The sequence below is a fragment of the Sarcophilus harrisii genome, chromosome 4, assembly GCF_902635505.1.
Source record: "Sarcophilus harrisii chromosome 4, mSarHar1.11, whole genome shotgun sequence".
Lineage (NCBI taxonomy): Eukaryota > Metazoa > Chordata > Mammalia > Dasyuromorphia > Dasyuridae > Sarcophilus > Sarcophilus harrisii.
The window spans coordinates 139,839,102-139,846,637 of NC_045429.1; positions in this window are offsets into that span (position 1 = coordinate 139,839,102).

The following is a 7,536-nucleotide window of genomic DNA, read 5'->3' on the forward strand; positions in this document are numbered from 1 at the left end:
CCATTACGTTGAACTCCCAATCCCTATATTTATGCCTACCTGCATTTTTGATTTCCTTCACAAGCTAATTGTACAATATTTCAGAGTCTGATTCTTTTTGTATAGCAAAATAACGGTTTGGTCATGTATACTTATTGTGTATCTAATTTATATTTTAATATATTTAACATCTACTGGTTATCCTGCCATCTGGGGGAGGGGGTGGGGGGGGTAAGAGGTGAAAAATTGGAACAAGAGGTTTGGCAATTGTTAATGCTGTAAAGTTACCCATACATATAACCTGTAAATAAAAGGCTATAAAAAAATAAATTTTAAAAAAAAACATATGCATAGATAATTTTCAACATTTACCTTTGCAAAACCTTGTGTTTGGTCCATTTTTTTCCCTTTCCCTTCCCCCTTCCCCTCCTCTAGATGACAAGTAATCCAATATTTTAAACATGTGCATTTCTTCTATACATGTTTCTACAATTGTCATGCTAAACAAAAAAATCAGATCAAACAGGAAAAAAAATGAGAAAGAAAACAAAATGCAAGCAAACAACAATGAAAAAGGTGAAAATATTATGCTGTGATCCATACTCAGTGCCCACAGTCCTTTCTCTGGGTGTAGATGGCTCTCTTCATCACAAGACCATTGGAACTGGTCTGAATCACCTTGCTGTTGAAAAGTGCCATGTCTATCAGAACTGATCCTCATGTAATCTTGTTGTTGCTGTGTACGATGTTTCCTGATTCTACTTACTTCACTTAGCATCAGTTCATGTAAGTCTCCCCAGGCCTCTCTGAAATCATTCTATTCTTCATTTCTTATAGAACAATTGTTATGATATGAGAGCCACCTGCCAGTGGCTGCTGGAGGTCTAACTCAGACCTGTAGAATGGATTTCTTCATGTGAGAGGATGATAATGATACAAGGAGACTGAGAGGCACTTGCTGTTCTTGACCTTTCTCCTCTTCCCTCTTGCCTCCAATTTATTTCATTCCCAATCCACAAGGAACATCTGCAAAGGCTGCTTTGTAACTCCTTCAAGTATTATGATTCACAGGTATGGAGTCTCTTGGAGAATTGACCTGCCCCTTCACTTAGGCATGGTCCTTAACAAACAATAATTCCATAACATCCATATCCCATAACTTATTCAGCCATTCTCCAACTGATGGATATTCACTCAGTATCCAGTTTCTTACCACTACAAAAAGGGTTGCCACAAACATTTTTGCACGCATAGGTCCTTTTACCTTTTTTATGATTTCTTTGGGATATAGGCTTAGTAAAGACACTTGTTGGATCAAACTGTATACACAGTTTGATAGATTTTTAGGCATAGTTCCAAATTGTTCTCCAGAATGGTTGAATTAGTTCACAACTCCACCAACAATGTATTAGTGTCCCAATTATCCCTTCCAACATTCATCGTTATTTTTTTCCTGTCATCTTAGCCAATCTGGGAAGTGTGTAGTGGTACCTCAGAGTTGTCTTAATTTGCATTTTTTTCATCAATAATGATTTAGAGCATTTTTTTATATGACTATAAATAGTTTTAATTTCTTCACCTGAAAATTGTCTGTTCATATCCTTTGACCATTTACCAATTGGAGAATGGCTTGAATTCTTATAAATTTGGGGAATTCTATACCTGAAGACATTATTGTAAATTGAATTTTGCTTTTTGTTTTAAGTTAAACAAAAACACTTGAGTATGAAAAAGAAAAGAGAAGAGGGAGTCAGAGGCACAATTGCAGGAAATAGTTTTCAGCAAGCCTTGAGCAGAGCATTTTCATGATGAGCATATTTGTATTGCATTTTCTACAATGGACAATTTCTTCAAGATTGAAAATAATGATTTATGTAATGCTAGAGAAACTATAATGCTAGAGAAACTGAGGCAGGTAGAAATTAGAGAGTATTTAATATTTTATTTGAAAGGGAGAGATTTACTGGGATGGAATGGATCTATGGATTGGTCGCAGGGCTAAATAAGACTATGGTCTCCAAGAATCCAGCAAATGATGTGAGTTCTCAATGACATATTTATAAACAGACACAGGGGATAGACTGAGGCAGTGGCAGAGTCAGGGTGCTGAGAGAGGAAATGGCACTCTGACAGGGTGGGGTGAGCCACCAGAGATGGGGATGACATAATGGGAGGAGGAACCCTGAAGATGGGGAGAGGCATCTTGGTAAGACAGTATCTGATATTCTGATAGCTTAGGATGGGGAGAGGCATTTTGATATTCTAAAATATAAGATCTTTTATCCTTATCAAATAATCTGATTAAGAGGGAGGGGTGGTTTTGCAGGATTGAACGGAACAATTATAAACTGAGGCAGAACAACTTGGGAAACCAAGGCAGGACAATTTAGGGAAACTGAGTCAGGACAATAAAAGAGAACTGTGGCATAACACTGCAAAAGAATCAATTTGAATCCTCAAAAAAAAAAAAATCTGTGTTTTTCCATAGAAATTACTGTGCTTCATAATTGCCATTCATTTGAAGGAAATTCAACTAAGGGGAGGTAGCTTCATACAATCAAAAAGGGTGGTGTAAAGGCAGAAGATTTGGTTTTGAATCCCTATTTCTACCACTTGATTACCTATGTGACCATGATCATATAACTTAATTTCTCTGATCTTCTCTTTCCACATTTATCAAATAAGGGGACAGAATTAGATGACCTTTTATCTCCAAGACTAGAATCATACTTAATACTGAGTCAAAAACTTCAGTATTTGACTGGCAAAATGGGAAGAATGTTTCTACCACCCATCTCCTAGGATACTACTGACAAAGGTGATACTCATCAATGTGTTATCTGGCCCTTTATTATCATTTTTTAGGAAAGCACATTCCTCTCCTTTAGGCAAATGAAACCTTTATTAAAACTTTACAATAAAACACTGTAATATATTGATATTCATTTATTTAAACAACCTAGTTTTCTTCTAATTTCCACTCATTTTTAGGGGAGCATTAAGATTTAAAGATGAAAAGTGATTTATTGTTTAAGCAATTGTTTTTAAGATTAATTATTTTTCCCCAACTCATTTCCTTTTTCTTGGTACACACCCTACAAGAAGAATTCCTGGAGAGGACATAGCAAAAAATAGGAATGTCCTTGAAAGTTGTGGATAATGAGCACAGTATTATGCTCAATTATTATTGCTTAATTGCACAATTATTCATTGTATCTTTAAAAATATATATTCTATATATTTTAGCACTAGATGGACCAAGTAAGTCAATTAATGATTAAAAAAAATTCAGATGAGTCAATTGATTTAAAAAAAAAAATTCAAGTGAGACAATTAATGAATTTTTTTTAATTCTAAAAATAATTTTGCTTTTATAATTTTATTGTGGCATATTTATATTTAATATTTAAAATATTTTATGTGAATTTTATTTATTTGAGTCATAAAGTATTCTAAAATGTTTATAAAATTATGGTTATAATTGATAATTTCTTCTACCTCTAAGATATATTTTAAATACAAGTAATAACAAGTAGATATTAAAATTATACTTTGAAATAAAAATTTTCATCCTACTATCTCTAATATATACAAATATACTACAATTGAATCAAATTGTTCACCTAAGATAATCACAAACTCCTATTCTTCTTACTCATACAGTTATAAAGGAAAATGGATATAGCTACCTGAAAATAGAAAGTCCTCGGGGTCACAAACTTTTCACTCTTCAGTTTAGCTTCTTCCCCCAAACTCTACATATATAATCTAACCTCTGCTTTAATTTAATTTGAGACAGCTCTCACTAAAATAATTACCAATTAATCAACAAACATTTATTAAGCACTTACTATAGGCAATATACATGTTCCAGAAAGCTATATTTATATCCTAGGCAGGTTAAATCCTTTTCATTTTGTAGGAGAAGGTTTGTATTTCCTGGTGGCAAATCCTTTTATAAAATGAAGACATCTTTTGCAATCTTAATAATTATGAACTTAATTGAGCTTTTCTTTAAAAAGAATAAAACTGAGCATCTTAAAGCAGAAAATCATAATTCTCTCTCTTCAGAGCAAACAAGTATAAAATTACTTTTAATATTATATACTTAAATAAAGGAATAAAGAGAAATAAAGGGATCACTATCTGATTCTCAAATTCTTTCTTTTATTTCTTTGCTTCAATAATCACTGTAAGCCAAAAGATGTTAGTGTGGAGGTGATACTTGAAGGTGTGGAAAGAACAAGATCAAGTTTATTACACTTTTAAAAGCTAAACATATAAATACTGATGCATGCAAAGAGTAAGGACTGATGAAAGATAATAAATTTTTTAAAGTGCTAATTAGAAGGTGTTAGAGGAAAATCCTTTATATTTCACATTAACCCTAATTAAGGCAATTGAAACCAAAAGTGGTAAAATTTTAGCATGAAAATTTTTTTAATGAAGTTAAAAATAAGCTAAAGTAGGATAGATTTGCTATAATGACAAAACAGTATTTGAGGAGGAAAACTTTACCAACAATAATCCCCATAAAAGTTCTCATCAAGAATTCATGAAAGTTCATCTCCCTATCCTTGTCCCATTCACATAAATCTGGGGAAAAGTGAGAAAGAATCAAAGGCAGGGAAGGGGGGAAAGAAGAAATCCTACAGAAAACAATTCATTCCAATATAAATCCATATAGATGGATGTATATATGTATATATAAAATTTTTGGATTTGGAAAAGCAATTGTAAACTCCTTTCCCTCCCCATACAACATTATAGGCTAGTATAATCAAGGAATTCATATAACTTTGGGATGCCCATACTCTCTTCACCTTTTCTCCTGTTTCAATGGAAAAGTGGTCCTCTTTCTTGCCAGAGCACACTTTTGGAGCCTATTTGCTCATCTCTTCCCTGGAACCTCAATCCCTTAGTTATCCCTCTTTTTTTTTTTTTTTTTTTCTTCTATATTCTTTTCTTTCATGACGAAAAGAGTTATCACTCATTTTACTCTGCTCCATCTTTTTGTGGTCTAGGCCATTTTACCTTTGGAAAGTGGTTTATTTCAACTTAGATCATGGGCAATGGAAAATACCTGTTTCAATTACAACCAGTTAGCTCATTTTTCTTTTCTCCCCTTTGATTCTTGAGTGCTTACTCAGAAATTTTGTTCTGATAGATGCCACAGTTTTAATTGTCTCTCTTCAATTGTATCACTCATCTTTACTACATGATGCATTCAAGAAATAGCTCATACAGTTGAGCCAACATTTCCAACTTAATTAAGAAAGTAAAATTTTAAATATAAAAATTTTAAGCATTTACATAGAACCAGGAAAGTACCTTCTTAGGATAGCAGAAAAAGGGAAAGGGGATTGCAATTACCTAATCAAAGGCAATTCAGCCAGCAAATAAACCCTTTCTGGATGTAAAACTGAGGCCAAATTCATCCATATCATATAGATACTAATGATTCTCAGTCACTAGTAACTTTTATCCTATCCTAATAAAGGCAATCTTTCTGCTTTCATATCTCTGGCCCCCAAAGCCTTTCTGACTTCCTATTTTCATTACATTCAAAAGGTTGAAGATATAAGTTTAGGCGTCAAGATTAATTACTTCTACCAGTGAAAGCAGATGTCCCCTTCCACATCGTGTGCCCCAGGGAATATTCTTCCCTGGGATCAGAAATTTTTCGGTGCCTTGAAAAACAATGCTTGATTATCAAACTGTGCATACCCTTTGATCCAGCAGTGTTACTACTGGGATTATATCCCAAAGAGATTATAAAGAAGGGAAAGGGACCTGTATGTGCACGAATGTTTGTGGCAGCCCTTTTTGTAGTGGCTAGAAACTGGAAACTGAATGGATGTCCATCAGTTGGAGAATGGCTGAATAAATTGTGGTATATGAAAATTATGGAATATTACTGTTCTGTAAGAAATGACCAACAGGATGATTTCAGAAAGGCCTGGAGAGACTTACACGAACTGATGCTGAGTGAAATGAGCAGGACCAGGAGATCATTATATACTTCAACAACAATACTTGATGATGACCAGTTCTGATGGATCAGGCCATCCTCAGCAACGAGATCAACCAAATCATTTCTAATGCAGCAGTAATGAACTGAACTAGCTATACCCAGAAAAAGAACTCTGGGAGATGACTAAAAACCATTACATTGAATTCCCAATCCCTATATTTATGCACACCTGCATTTTGATTTCCTTCACAAGCTAATTGTACAATAATTCAGAGTCTGATTCTTTTGTACAGCAAAATAATGTTTTAGTCATGTATACTTATTGTGTATCTAAGTTATATTTTAATATATTTAACATCTACTGGTCATCCTGCCATTTAGGGGGGTGGGGGGGTAAGAGGTGAAAAATTGGAACAAGAGGTTTGGCAATTGTTAATGCTGTAAAGTTTACCCATGTATATATCCTGTAAATAAAAGGCTATTAAATAAAATTAAAAAAAAAAAAAAAAAAAAAAAAACAATGCTTGATTAATCACTGGTCCTGGCTCTTTACAAAACATCAGCAGTTATTTTATGAAGTCTGCTGCATCCATCACACCTGGTGGAGTTTTTGCTTCACATACACTGAAATTTTGCTTATATAAGAAATGACATACACTGAAATTTTTTTCTGGTCTTATTCCTATCTTGAATGCCTTCAATTAAACTGCTTAGGTTCTGTGTTTCCTTATGGTTAGTTTCACTTTAATCTTCCTAAAAGTGAAATGAGTTATCTTGGGTTGTAGTACATTGAGGTGGAGGAGACTAAGTCAGGCCCTAAATTCATTAAGAATTGAGAGAGAATATCTTGGGAATTGGCAGATAACAGCTACAAGAATCAAGATTGGGTGATAAATTTGCATTGAATGAATCCCCCAAATGAGAGGTTGCTGAATGTTTATGGGATAGAGGGGAAATAATCTGAAATTTAATGTCTTTTTTCATCACCTTCTTAGAATTCCTCTTCTCCAAATCTCAATCAATATATCCAACTACCAAAGTATTTATTCCAATTCACCTAAATCTTACTCAATAGTCTCTGCTTCAGATCTTCCCACCCCTTTCAATCTACTCTTTGAGATGCTTGATCCAAAATTAACAAATATTTATCTTAAACCTTTTCTAACAGCATCTTTACTGTCACTCTTGGAGACATCAATTCCTCCTGGTGTCATTCTATACCTGGAAACTCTTCATTGTTTATCCTTTTGCTCCTATGCCTTCAGTAGTAGATAAATAGGAATACTTTTTGATCCTTATTGTTAGGGAATCTGAAGGTTAAAGGAACTTCAGCAGGCAACCTAGATAGAAAAGAAATCACCACTAAAACATGCTCAAGTCTGGTAATCTCATTACCCCCCCCCCCATATATTCAATTATTATTTCTATGCTATAATGATTCTCTATTTATGTAGCTCTAACCTTTTTGCTGACTTCTAGTCTCTTATCACCTACTGCCTCTCAGTTATCTTGAACCTTTTCTTGAATCATATGGCCATCTTCTCCAATTCTTTAATTCAGTATGTCCCAAACTTACTTTATTT